We start from the raw sequence: 15,034 nt of genomic DNA on the forward strand, positions 1-15,034 counted from the left end.
GGCATCATTAACACTAGTCCTAAAAAATTAACTTCTCTTGTGACAAACAAGCATGGCAAAGTTAAGCAAATTCACACGATGGCCATATCTAAACATTGTAAGGCTGATTATATTCCTCTGACCAGAGATGTGTAACAAGGATTGTTATCAGTCCTCTGGAGTTATGGTGGTCCTTGAACTGACCAGAGATTTGAAGTCTTTTAAAGCTGTTTTTTTTTTTCTAATGCTGCAGTCTCATATGAATTTTTCTCCTAGTTCTGGTCACTATACTCTGATTTAGGTCATCCAAGTCTTCCTAGGTTTCTCTGAATTTATGCTTTTCATTATTTCTTATGGTACAATAATTTTCCATTACATTCATATGTCTTAATTTTTTCAGCCATTCCCCAAATGAAGGGGAACCCCTTTAGCTTCCAGTTCCTTGCTGCAATAAACAAATATTCTGCATGAGTTCTTTCCCTCTTTCTTCTATCTCTTTGGAGTATATGCTTAGCACCCCACTTTCCATTTTAGTGCATTATAGAACCAAACATGACCACCACCAATCTTCCAACTATGATAAGCAAAAATGTTAGGAGGCAAAATATCAGAAAATGCAAGCTTCCTTTAATTCCAAAGGCTACTGTCTGATACAGACGCTTCTCTTGAGATCTTTAAAATTAAAATACACAAGCAAACCATCTGTGATCATTTAGGAATTAATCTGCTCAGAGATAGAGAGAAAGAGTAGAGCTCTAGATCCTTCCTAGTCCAATGCTCTAAAGCCAAGATTTACAAGAGTCAGTATGAAGACTGGAAAAAAGATCCAAAAGTGAATCAAAGCTGATTTGAATCCTCCATGCTTCCTAATAAGACATAAAAAGCATGGTAAGGAGAAGAGTGTGGCAATAAGAATTTATTAAGCTCCATGCACTGTGTAAAACACTTTACAAATATTGGGCTTCATTGTTGCACATAAATCAGGAAGCTATCTTTTACCTTATGTAGCTTTGAAGACCAAAGTTGTGGTGAAAATGCTGGAGTATCAGATAGAAAACAATGAGCATATGTAGAAAAGCTGCATCACCTGAATGAGTCCAGTCACCAAGTTAAATGCTGGCAACCATCCCTAAGTACTTAAACACAGGACAAAGCAAAGCATGATTTAATATTTAAGAAAATTATCCCCATTAGTCCACACCCATGTGCCTGGGGCCTACAAAATACTTCAAACTTTTTAATACTTTGTACTCTTCAAAGTGCTTCCACAAATACTTTTTCATTTAATCTTCATGAAATGTGTTGATTTATTGGAATTCTATCCTTTTCGGTGAGTTCTTTGGGTGTTGGGAATCAGGTATACTTAAGATCACTTGATGGACGGATGATAGAAGACTTATGAAATCTTGTGAGATTCAGGGGTAACTAAAACATTGTGAACTAATTGAAAGGTTGCTTTAATGTACTTCATTGCTCCCCCAACACTTTCAAATTGATATATATATTACATATATAATCATACTAATTTAGTAGCCTAATTTTTATCTTGATCTCAAAGTTTTAAACCTTATATCATACATACACACATAGTGTTTTTTTCCCCACAAACATCTTGCTTTAGCACTCTTACACACACCTGAAATTTAATGTGTCCATCAGATTTTTTAAAAAAGATTTTCTTTTAGATTAAAACAAGGTACATGGCAGCTAGGTAGCACAGTGGATAAAGCACCGACCCTGGATTCAGAAGAACCTGAGTTCAAATCCGGCCTTAGACACTTGACACTTACTAGCTGTGTGACCCTGGGCAAGTCACTTAACCCTCATTGCCCTGCAAAAAACAAAAAACAAAAAACAGAACCTACTTTTTGGGGCAGCTAGGTGGTGCAGTGGATAGAGCACCAGCCCTGAAGTCAGGAGGACCTGAGTTCAAATCCAGCCTCAGACACTTAACAATTAGTAGCTGTGTGACCCTAGGCAAGTCACTTAACCCCAATTGACTCACCAAAAAACAAGGTACAACTATAGCTCATAATAAAGCTTCCTGCTAAGACTTCCTTCTTCCTGGAAAGATCTTTTCAATCATCTCTGTCATAGCTTGCTTTTCCTTTCTTTAAAACATTTTGGGGCAGACATGGCCTCAAAGTAATCTAGAAAACTCACAGGATCAAGTCCAATCCCTTCATTTTATAGATCAAGGAAATCAAGGCAAAAAAGAGATGAATTAATTTGCCCCAAACTATACTAATAGTAAATAGACAGTTGATTTGAATGCCCATTATTTCCAAGGCATAAAAGAAAACCAAGGATCTGTGAGAATATGTATTTAGCAATTACTCAGTCTTTCTCTAAGCCAAGTTTCACCCTTTCTCTCTTTTTAAGCGGGGGGAAAAGAAAAAAAAAATCATCCCTCAGAAATACTTTAACCAGGAAAAAAAAAAGTGACCTACTTAGAAAGCTGAGACTGCAATGCTTACAATTAAGATCGACTATATGAGATTTTTTTCTCTCCATTTCCCCCCACTCCTCTGAACCAAATCGTGGCATTCAAAACATCTTTAAAAGATGAGCTATAACAAACTAATGCATATGGAAAGGTGATTGATTGTAGCCTACTTGGGATATGATTACCCAGAAGCAGTAGTGCCATCTAAGAAAAAGGACCTCAATGTCTCCTCCTTGGGAACCCCTCTGACATCAGGGAATTATTCCCTCTTCTTATTTACTGGGAACAGTGCCTCTGAACTCTCTCCAAATCTACAAACCCTTGGTCCCAGAGCACTGACTTGTGGAACTTAATACAGGTTTTCCACCATCCCCACAATCCCAAACAATTGTAGCTGATCAAGGAAAAGAGAGAATGGTTCCTAAACGTATTCCCTTAAAGTGTGTGGTCCAAAGGAAAGACGTTTTAATCCTTACTCAAAATGCCTAAAGCAAAGATTTAAAAATGATCATGAAAACACCCAGCAGCCCTCAGTAACAACTCACAACTTCTATGATTTACAGACTAAGTTTAAGTCATTTGATCTTTCTTTCTATCAGTTGGAATAAGGCCCCTCTGGTTTAAGCTAAAAGGTTTAAATCACTATGAATTAAGTATAGAACACAGTTTCTACTTAGGCTTTTTGCTTTGGGAGCAACTATAATCTAGTTCTTTCTTTTGTACAAGGGTCAAGAAACTTCCTTTGCCCTCAGTAATTATATAGACAATTTATGTTAAGTTTGAAGATTGTCAACTCTTTCATGAGGCTGAAATAGCCTCTGTCTCTTCCTGTACTGGACAATCCCTTTTTTGTTGTTGTTAGAGAAATGTTTCCTCCTTTTCACTTTCTTGTGAAATAGCTCCAAGTGTTGGGTGAAAATTCCCGAAGCCCTGTGCCTTTCACCTTCACCTTTACTCTTTTTTTTTTTTTTTACACGGTGCAATGGGGTTAAGTGACTTGCCCAGGGTCACACAGCTAGTAAGTGTTAAGTGTCTGAGGCCGGATTTAAACCCAGGAACTCCTGAATCCAGGGCCAGTGCTTTATCCACCGTGCCACCTAGCCACCCCTTCACCTTTACTCTTACCTGGCTTCTTCACAACTCCTTATTGAAAGAGGGATTTAGAGAAGGTTAAAAAGCTTGACAGGGCAGGTAACAAAGAGAAGCCCAGGAGATCATTTGAGGGAACATGTAACTGAGGATGAACTCCAATAGGCAGAGTTATAGGTATAATTTCTCAATTCTAAAAAGCATTGTTATAGATGTAACAACTGAATTTGTCTTTAAAAGTTTGAGGGCATTTTTCATTCTGCTTGCCCCAGGAATGCTTTGTGAGACTTTCCCATGGTATGAAAAATGCCAATTACAGCTCTGAGCACTAGAGTAGGAATCAGAAGACCAGAATTCTGCTGCTTGCTTTGTCAACTATGTGACCTTTGAGAAATCACTTAACCTCTAGGATTCAATTTTCTCAATATTTTCAGAATGATGATAACAACACCAGATATCCATACTACCTCACAAAGTCATAATGAGGACAGAATGAGAGAACAGATTTGTAAGAGCTTCACAAAGCTAGAAATACTATCCAAGTATAAAGTTGAAAAGTGAAAAAGAAATTAGATCAGTTAAAGAGAGGTCAGATTATGGGCAAGAAAGACACCTAATGTAAATGAAAAAAGCATGCTGAGATTAGGGATCTTGCATTTCTCACTAAGCACAAGGGACTAAGTTTAATACCAAAAAATAAAAATAAAAAATGCAGGAAGTTGGTGAAAGTTTAGTGGGTTGGTAACCTAAAGGGTTTTTTGTATGGGTGTTAACTGATCTCTGACAAAGAAGTGTGACTAATAGGCTTAGTGTGAAAGGAGCTGAAAATAGGGGTGTTCAATTCAGCCAGCAAGCAGCTAGGTGGCACAGTTGATAGAGCACTAGCCCTGGAGTCAGGAAGACCTGAGTTCAAATGCGGCCTCAGACACTTGACACCACTAGGTGTGTGACCCTGGGCAAATCACTTAACCCTGATTGCCTCAAAACATGCAGAGCCATCTCCAGTTGTCTTGCCACTGGACCCAGACAGCTCTGGAGGAGAGAGTGAGCCTGGAGACTGTTGTAATAGTACAGATGAGAGCTATTGTGTTAGGTATTTATGGCAACATTACCAAGAGGATATAACTAATTGTCATTAGTTAATGTACTCAGTTTAAAATGCATACTCATGTAGACACAACTCTAGATGATTTGGTTCCGATTTAATACCAAAAAAATTTTTTTTGACCTACTGATATTACTCTTAGACATATACCCCCAAAGAGGTTAAAGACATAGAGAAAGGTCCCATTAGAGTGCAAAATATTTACAAAAGAACTGTTTGTGGTAGCAAAAAACAAAACAAAGTGGGTGCTCAACAAACTGTAGTACATGAATGTAATGTAATGGAATATTACTGAGGCATAAGAAGCAACACATATGAGGAATTAAAGAAACTGGAAGAGTTCTATGAACTGGTTGAATACAAAACAGGAACAAGAGAGCAACATTTACAATGATGACAATAATTCAAGGGCAAAGAATACAGATATAAAATGGGACATTTATTTCTAGACATGACCAATGTGTAGATTTGTTTTGCTTGACTATGCTTGTCTGTCACATGGGGATAATTTTTCTTTTAATTTGAGGGAGATTTGGGGGGCAAAAAGGGATCAAGTGATAATGATGTCAAAAAAAAAAAGGTTCCTTGAGGCATTTTAAGTATGGCTAGAATGAGGTCTAGAACAAAAGGAAGTTTGGTCAAAAATATGGACAAGTAGGCCAGCTTTAAACCTAGCATGATAAATTTATTATATCCTTTTTTTAAATCAAGCTGTTTGTAATAGATTCATGGTTTCATATTCAATCCTCTTTTTCTGTTCTTTGAATGCTGTACTTTGTTCATGTTAATTACTGTTTGTCAAGTAGAAAATAACCAAACAAAAGAAGAAAATTATTTTTTAAAGAAAAACAACACTGAAATTCACTGAATTCAAATAAATGCAATTATCAACTCTAACTCCAGAGGACTGGCACTGAAACATACCTCCTCCCTTTTGGTGCAGAAGTGTTAAGACCACAGATGTGGAATGAGGAATATACACTGTTAGATATGGTTAATGCTTCTGTTTTGCTTATGTAGCTCATTGTTTCAAGTAAGTCTTCTATTGTGGAAAGGATTATTGGGAAATGACTTTTTAAAAGAATCAAGATAATAAAAAACAACCACCACCACCTGTTACTGCCACAGAAATCTGTCAACTTAAAGTTTCTGGAGGGAGTATTTTCTGTTTCCACATTCCAGAAAGGAAGGAAAAGCACCAGTAGGGAAATTTACCTGCGGACCATGCAACTTAAAGAATGACCGTCTTTAACTAGGGATACATCCAGTCACAATGAGTTCTACCCAATCAATTTTTACAGGGTTCCGACAAATATCTACGAGAATCTGGTGTTCCCAATAAATTACTGTGGTATTCATTAATCCCTGTGGATTCACTTCATAAACCCACTTTTTAAACTAGCCTTGGATTATGCCCAGTTCTTTTCCCCTTTCTCTCAGGGTTCCATTTGCTGAAGTTATTAATTTGCAGGTGAGGTCTCATTACTTTAGATTTTATTTGTTCCTAAAACAGACGTGCATTTTCAGTTCCTTAAAAACTTGCTGCAGATGATGTCAACTGTTCTTTTCTATTTTCATTTCTTCATAAGGAGGCTGACTAGGATTCATTCACTACTTTATAGACTCATTGAAATAGTGAGGGTTCCCCCCCCCAAGTAAGGTTAATGTTGAGTGTCATTTCTGACGTAATTACAGAAACACTTCAGCAACAAAAGCTCTATCCTTTGTCAAATGCAGCAAGAGCTTTTACCAGTTGGTTATAATTATATTACTCTATTCTTTTTCATAATGTGCTCACCATAATGTATTCCTTTGAAACCAATCATATCACATGTCATAACAAAGAAACACGGAGCCTAGACTTCAACTTGGTTTATTGTAAACAGAGATCAAAACTGTAGGTATTTGGGCAAACCTATTTAAACTGACTAAAAACAAATACACATCTACCATCTGGCTCACTTATTTATCTAGGTGGCATTTTAAAAGACATTTTGACAATTGCTGCAATTATATGATCTCTTCCAAGGAACTACCCCTAAATTCAGGATGTATCTAGTGGTCATATCACCAGATACTGAACATCTGGATTAACTACTGCTCTTTTTTTTTTTAATTAAGGGGCTGCTTATACAGAAAAAAATGTGAAATGTCTTCTATAACTTTTACATTAATGAAATCTATGTCCATCCAATCAAAAGAAGTCAATTTCAAACCTGCTGCAGAGGTGCCCAGATGAACTGTGAACACAAAACATTATTTTCCTTTCCCTTTCTGAATAATTTTACTTACATTGGATGAAACTGTCAAAAATAACTATATCTGAAGAACAATATTTTTAATTCCAGTAAGATGCTAAATTAACCCCAAGGAGCACAGGAAACAAGGACTCACAATATAAAGAAAATGAAATATTCACAGTTCTTTCTGACAAGTAATAGGGCTGAACATGTAACTTCATGAATTTATTTCAAGATTATAATGATATATTGTAATTTACTTTTCCTCACTGCCCCCCCACCCCAGGCAAAAACACCAGGAAACTCTGTAACATATTTACTTAATTCATACATACCTGAGCTCTTAGTAGTGACTAAACAAAGACTTGTTTAATATACAACAAACTCTCAGTCCTTCAGGTGCTGTAGACATGCTCTGTTTGTTGATTGGCCAGCTGCGTTAATTACTCCTCCTCCTCTACCTCTCTGATCACTCACTGCATTTTAGCACCTGCAGACAAGATGAGTTCATCGATCATTTTGACTACTTAGTGTAAGCTCATTAAAAGACTGGGGGATGGGCAGCTAGGCGGTGCAGTGGATAAAGCACCGGCCCTAGATTCAGGAGGACCTGAGTTTAAATCCTACCTCAGACACTTGACACTTACTAGCTGTGTGACCCTGGGCAAGTCACTTAACCCCCATTGCCCCTCAAAAAACCAACCAAACAAAAGACTTTGGGGAGAGGTACAGGTTTTTTGTTTGTTTGTAGAAATAAACTGTAGTTTCATAGGGATAAATGTATAGTACTACACCTGTATTCAAAAAACTTCTACTGCACAGGCACAGTGGGAGTCTAGAATGAAGTTTACATGGGAAAGAGCTGGGGATATTAATGGATTGAAAATTCAATGATTCAGCAAAATGATATGACAGGCAGAAAGAGCTAGTGTGGTCTTCAGCAACATAAAGGAAACAAAACACACAATGAAAAGTTCCCTGATTTACCTCTGGATTATGGTCATCCATGCTAACTAGTATCCTGTCAACAAACATTTTTTTAAGTGCCTACTCTATGTCCAGCACTATGTTATGCACTGGGGATAAAAAGAAATACAAAAGATAGTCCCTACTCTCCAGGGGCTCACATTTTAATGGGGGAGACAACACGCAGACAATTCTGTACAAACAAGATCTAGGCAGGATGAATTGAAGATAATCAACAGAGGGAAGCATTAGTGTTAAGAAGGATGGGAAAGGCTTCTTGTAAAAAGTGGGATTTTATGTGGGACTTGAAGAAATCCAGGGAGGGCAGGAGACAGAAAGAAGAGAGAGCATTCCAAGCAAGGCCCTATTTTATATTTCTCACTTTGCCCACAGGTCTTAAATACATCTTCTACCCTGTTATGGGAGGATTATGGGCCCCGGTTACACCAAAAGTTGTCTGGGGAGGTCAAGGAACTTTTTCCTTGAAACCTCAGTTTTCCCTTGAAATCAAATAGGCCTCTCCTTGAGCTCAATCAAGGACATACACACCCAAAAGAGATAAGCAGCACCAGATTGAACTGAGCATGCTCCAGGACCACCATCCCGCATTCCAGTTCTCTTGAGCACCTGGATGAAGTAATCCTGTTGGGAGTGACTACACCAGGAGAAGACCACCTGGAACTGCCCACCAGCAAACTGCTGGAACCCAGCAGGATGGAGTTAACGCCCAGCACCAGATTGCTCACGAACCATCATCACCTACCTCAGCCTACCACCAGAGCACCCAACAGGGGACATTCTTACCCATGCCATCTGAACCCTATAAAAGAGTGCTCCCCAAGCTAGTCGGGAAGGACTTTCTCCAAAACTATCCTCCTGGCCAGTTTCTCTTGTACCTCAATTTGCATGAGAGTGTAATTCTTTACAGAGCAATCCTAAGGACCCACATGCTTTCTCCCCATATCATGCCCCATCTATGGTAAGTTTCACATTATCCTCCATCCACCACCGCCACACATGTTCCTTTGAACTCCTTTAGTACTTCTCATTTATAATGCAAAGTTCAGCAGTTACTTACAGACTGTCATATTGTCACCATAGTGAATAAAGGCAGTGTGCATGGGGGATAGAACTCCAGTAAGACCTACTAGGTTCAAGGGCTGCCTGCCAAAATGTTGGCTGTGTGACCCTGGATGGTCAATTAATCTCTTAGTACTCTACAGAGATTTAGTAGAGGAAGCTCCTCACTGGAGGGGTTCACTGCACCTGTAAAATCTCAGGTCTTACCACCCCTACTGTTTGCTTGCTTGTGTTACAGTGTTGGTCTTGCCTCCCCAGACTTATGCTTTCCCAAAATATTTAAATCATAGGATGCTAGATAGAAGCACAACCTTGAAATTATCTATTCCAAGTACCAGAACTTCCTAACCATGAGGCAGCTCAGTGACACTATGGGGAACACTGATGTGGGAGTCAGACCATCTAAGTTTGATTCTTGCCTTAGAGACCATCAGTTCTCAAAGTGTGGTCCTGGGATGCCCCTTTTAGGGGGCCATGAAGGTCAAAAAGAACTAAAACCTGAGATATTTTTACTCATTAAAATACTCCCCTTTCCAACTACAGATTTTCTTTGTACATTTTAACAAAAACAACACAAAAGCAGATATGAAAATCTGGCTGTCTTCTATTAAGCCAGACATTAAAGAAATTTACAAATTATAAACACACACACACACACATATATATATACACATATATGTGTCTGTATGTATAACAATGCCACTCTTCCGACTTTTTATTGTTTTGAAAAATAACATTTCTAATGAAAATAATTGTATCTATGTTAATATGTGATAGGTTTATTATTTGAATAGAGTAGTAAATATTTTAATACTGAAAAATTGAGAATATTTAACATTCTCAGTTTTAATTTCTAATATGGTAAGTATAGATAAATGTAACCTTAATCCACATTTGCAAAAGTTTTGGGGGTCCTTAATAACTTAACAGTGTAAATCAATCCTAAGACCAAAAAGTTTGTGCCTTAAACACCTACCAGCTATGAGATCCTGGACAAGTTACTTAACCACTCTCAGCCTCAGTTTTCTCATCTATAATATGAGGAGGATTGGACTCAGTGGTACCTTCTAGTTCTAAATCTATTAATCTATGCAACCTTTGGCAAATTACATAATCTGTCTGACTCTCAATTTCCTCAACTGTAAAATTAAGATAACTGTATTTGTTCAACCCACAATTGCTCTCAGGGATTTTTTGAAGAAAGGGCTTTGTAAATGATAAGGCGCTACTCTAAATATAAGCTATTATTATTCCTAGTTCAGTCCTCTCATCTAACTACTCCTTACTCAAAGTCATACAGTGGATATAGGGGAGAGCTGATGCTTTAGCACTCAGATCTTATTGATTCCAGCCTATCTGCTAATTAATTACACATATTCTAAGAACCTGACCTACACAAAGTAATGTGACTATGATCATATCACTTCTCTGAAAATTCTCTGAATTTTCTTAAAGGCAAAATGAGAATAATAATAGCACCAATCTCACAGAGTTGTTGTAAGGATCAGATAATATGCAAAGAATTATAAATGAGAGCTGCTATTACTAATATTATCATCATCATCATCATTAAATAATATAAAAATAGGGGCTGCTAGGTGGCGCAGTGGATAGAGCACCGGCCCTGGAATCAGGAGTACTTGAGTTCAAATCTGACCTCAGACACTTAACACTTACTAGCTGTGTGACCCTGGGCAAGTCACTTAACCCCAATTGCCTCACCAAAAATAAATAAATAAATAATATAAATAAATAATATAAAAATAAAGCTATTTCTGATTGTGTGTACTTCTTGGAAAGAGTATGAATTTTTAAAAAGCATCTCTTCTCTCATCTCTCCTCACTCTACCCAATTCAATACAGCTTACCTGGCTTAAAACATCAGTCTTCTTTCAACAAGACAATAGTAGTAGCCTCAGTAAAGCAATGCTTCCATAGCTATTCTAAAAGCTACTGGAAAGTCCTCACAAGATGAAGGAACGGATAAATAGAGTGGGTGTGATGTAAAGGTGGTAGCTGATTCTTATGCCCTATTTACATTGCATTTTCTTCACTTTCTCTCAAAGGCGAAGCCTTTCCCTTGTTCAACAAGCCAAATAACCATCTATAGCCACCATGACACTTGTTCCCAAAAATAATGAAGGAATAAGTCTCTCATTTTACAGCACAATAAACTAACTACTAAGAGGACCTAAGGATGGAGTGCCCAGGTGGAGACTTTGATGACTTCATTTTTGGAGGCCTGGATCAATGATTTCATTGACACAGTGAGCTGGTAGTGTGGAAATTCCTACCACCAATGCTGACCAGTAACTAAATACTGTAACTAATAGTTCATAAGTGACAAAGAATTAAGTAAACAGAACCAGGAAAACAATATATACAGTTAACAAAATATGAACAGAGAAACAAAAACACCCTGCATTATGACTTCAGATAATATTTAAGAAAATGTGCTTCATAGGAAACTGAGTTTGAAATATTCCACATACAGTCAGACTCAATCCTTGTTGGTTTTCTTGAACTGGATTTTTTTTTTTCAGTTTTCCTTTTTAAATTGTTGATACAAAAGGAAGCTTGCTGGGGTTAGAAGCTGGAAAAGCCATATTTAGAAAGTAATGTGATATTACAAGCAAAAGGCATAAATTTAAAAAACAAGTGCTATGAAGAATTTTGCCTACTAGGGCATCCAATACCATATAATTAAGTCATTTACCCATGATCACATAGCTAAGTATCAGGGGCAGTATTTGAAACAGGAGAGGTCTGAAACAATAGAGGTCTCACTAAGTTAAATATTGTTCCTTTTTGCCTTTCTAGTGACTTGAAGATTATTATGCAAATAAATTCACATCTGATTTAAAGTTTAAGTTCTTTCAAAGCAGGAACTGAAGATTTGTCTATTTTCCAAGGCAGCAAGAAGATCAAATGTAAATAAAAGGGTATATATCATAATTATATAACTCATAATAAATACTATTTATAAAACATTTCCCTCAGAACAATCCTAAAAAGTAGGGAATGGAAATATGCCCATGATACAGATGAGAGAACTAAAAGGTCAAAGAGCAAGTAGATATTACAAAATGATCATCCTCTTCAAAAATAGCAACCAGCATCATATGTACAAGTATAAAACTCAAAGAAAATACCTTCTACACATAAACATATTAATCTAAAATTCACCATAATTCTCCCCAATATTAAAAAATTTTTTACTACTTTTACCAGTCTTGATGCTCCCTCAAAAATTGTTCCCTTGCTTCTAATTATTAAAGGAAAATTGCAGTGCATCATAAACATTCTAACCATTACATTTCATAACCCATTACCTACTCTTGCCCAATGACTTAACTATAAAATGGATAATTAATCAGACAAGCCACTGCCTTGACCACCTGATAACATAGAGCACCACTACATAGAATAGATGACACTCAAATCATGCAAAAAATGATTCCTTGATACAAGAACTTAGAATCCTACTTACTGGGTCAAGTTGCTAAGAGATAACTATCACACTATCCTATGGCACTATATTGAGACAATTTGGGGAACCTTCGACTTCTCTGCCGTATTATAAAATTGTCTTCCCACTCTTTTCATCATCTCTTTTCTGGTCCTTTGTCTTTGGGTTGCCATTGGACTTACTCCATTATTCAAACTAAAGATGTCACTAACCATGGTTTAGAAAGACTTATATCACTTAAGTGATTTGGGGGTGAGCTGATTGTTTCTGTACTAAAAGGTTTATGTTTATAAAAAGAAACAGCCTTGATTCTCTCCTTATCTAATGTAACCATGTTAAAGAAGAAAAGAGATGGTGAAGACTTTGAGCTCTTGAGGATTTGGTTACCTTATAGGTTCATCTTTTTCTCCACTCTTGGCATTCCTCTAATGACAGTTGTGACAGAGCCCCTCCTGCATAATCACTCATTTGTAAGCTACCCAGCCTGCTCACACCTTGGGCCACAGGCCTGTGCCTTTCCACCCCATTAAGTGATGTTCAATTTCATTTCTTTGAGGACTATGGCATTCCATAACTCACAGCCAGAGATCAGCACCAAAAAGATACTAGTGTTTAAACTGTTCTTGGGAAAATTTTGTTATTCAACATTTAATTCCACAACCTATGACAGGCAGTAGCATATGCTAGGAACTAAGAGTGGAGCTAGGAGAGAAGGGAGGATGGGTGACCAGAGGACTTCATGGAATGGTTAATCCTAAGCAAGAACTCAAGGATAATGGTGGGGGGGGAGTTGAGGTGGAAGCATTTCCAAAGTAAAAAGGCCACAGGTTGGGGCAGCTAGGTGGTACAGTGGATAAAGCACTGGCCCTGGATTCAGGAGGACCTGAGTTCAAATCCAGCCTCAGACACTTATCAGCTGTGTGACCCTGGGGAAGTCACTTAACCGTCATTGCCCCACAAAAACAAAAAAAGAAAGAAAGAAAGAAAAGAAAAAAGATAAGGCTACAGGTGAAGAGATGTAAAAGTCCAGTGAGTCAAAAGTGGAGCCAGGATTGCCCAGAACCTTCTTTCAAGGAGTTTACTATCTAACCTAATGCAATGTAGGGGAGGGAAGGGGAGAGAAAGTTATAAGACATATACACACATAACCAATAGAGCAAGTGGAATGATGAAGTCTAGAGAAAACACTAGAATGATTATGAAAAAGGATAAAACACTTTAAGTTGTAGATTCCAGGAAGACTCCATGGAGAAGACAGTGGAGCTGAGCCCTGAAAGGGAAAAACTTCAAACCAATGGATATTTGTGGGTTGGGGTAGTGAGAGGGTTCATTCCAAGCATTAAAACTACAGAGAGTGATCTTTTGGCTTGTAGAACAAAAAGCACATAAAGAAAAATCAGTTATGAGACAGTACTAGAAAGAGATCAGAGTCTAGATGTGAAGACAGGTCTTCAAAGTCAGGAGAATACATCTTTTATTCAGTAGGCAATGGGGAGCCACTGACAGTTTTTAAATAGGAGAGGAATATGAAATATTACAAGGTATATTAGAAAGATTATCTAGGGCAACTAAATTAAGGGGAAGGGGGGAGAGAGGCTGAAGTTAGGGGGAGGGGAAGAGAGAGACAGATAAGACAGACAGACAGGTACATTCTTTTTTTTGTTGTTGTTTTTGTTTTGTTTTGTTTTGCAGGGCAATGAGGGTTAAATGACTTGCCCAGGGCCACACAGCTAGTTAAGTGTCAAGTGTCTGAGGCTGGATTTGAACTCAGGTCCTCCTGAATCCAAGACCAGTGCTTTATCCACTGCGCCATCTAGCTGCCCCCTGACAGGCACATTCTAAATGAGTGATGATGGCTTAAAAGTGAGGTGCTCAGAGTGAGAATTAATTAAGGGGAAATTACTATGCTAGGTAACAAGAAAGCAAACATACAAATAATCCAAAATGAAAAGGTCTCTGCTTTCAAGTGCCTTACCCTCTATGGGAGGAAAATGTACTCATATTATACCTTCCCTATTACTGTAGAGGGCAACGTCTTCCTCCTAATCTCTCAGATTCAAAACCTAGGAGTCGTCTTTGACACCTCTCTCCCTAGCACGCATGCTCGCTCGCTCGCATGCGCTCTCGCTCGCTCTCTCTCGCTCTCTCTCTCTCTCTTGCTCTCTCTCGCTCTTTCTTGCTCGCTCTCTCTCTCTCTCTCTCTCTTTCTCTCTCTCTTTCTCTTGCTCACTCTCTCTCTCTCTCTCTCTCGCTCTCTCTCGCTCTTTCTTGCTCGCTCTCTCTCTCTTGCTCTCTCTCGCTCTTTCTTGCTCTCTCTCTCTCTTGCTCTCTCTCTTGCTCGCTCTCTCTCGCTCTCTCTCTTTCTCTCTCTCTTTCTCGTGCTCACTCTCTCTCTCTCTCTCTCTCTCTTGCTCTCTCTCACTCTTTCTTGCTCGCTCTCTCTCTCTCTCGCTCTCTCTCGCTCTTTCTTGCTCGCTCTCTCTCTCTTGCTCTCTCTCGCTCTTTCTTGCTCTCTCTCTCTCTTGCTCTCTCTCTTGCTCGCTCTCTCTCGCTCTCTCTCTTTCTCTCTCTTTCTCGTGCTCACTCTCTCTCTCTCTCTCTCTCTCTCTTGCTCTCTCTCGCTCTTTCTTGCTCGCTCTCTCTCTCTCTCTCTCTCTCTT

The 15,034-nt window shown here is 38.3% G+C and overlaps 1 protein-coding gene across 2 annotated transcripts in view; it reads right to left on the reverse strand.

Moving 5' to 3' along the window:
- MGAT5 (alpha-1,6-mannosylglycoprotein 6-beta-N-acetylglucosaminyltransferase) overlaps positions 1-15,034 on the reverse strand; it is a 399,298-nt gene that overhangs the window by 330,981 nt on the left and 53,283 nt on the right. Inside the window, exon 2 of one of the 2 annotated variants that reach the window (XM_043993187.1) lies at positions 7,195-7,349. The exons of the other annotated variant lie outside the window; for it this stretch is intronic. The gene's annotated coding sequence lies outside the window, so the exon portion shown is untranslated. The remainder of the gene's footprint in view (positions 1-7,194; positions 7,350-15,034) is intronic. 2 annotated transcript variants of the gene reach the window in all.

This window comes from Dromiciops gliroides, chromosome 3 (assembly GCF_019393635.1).
Source record: "Dromiciops gliroides isolate mDroGli1 chromosome 3, mDroGli1.pri, whole genome shotgun sequence".
NCBI classification, from domain to species: domain Eukaryota; kingdom Metazoa; phylum Chordata; class Mammalia; order Microbiotheria; family Microbiotheriidae; genus Dromiciops; species Dromiciops gliroides.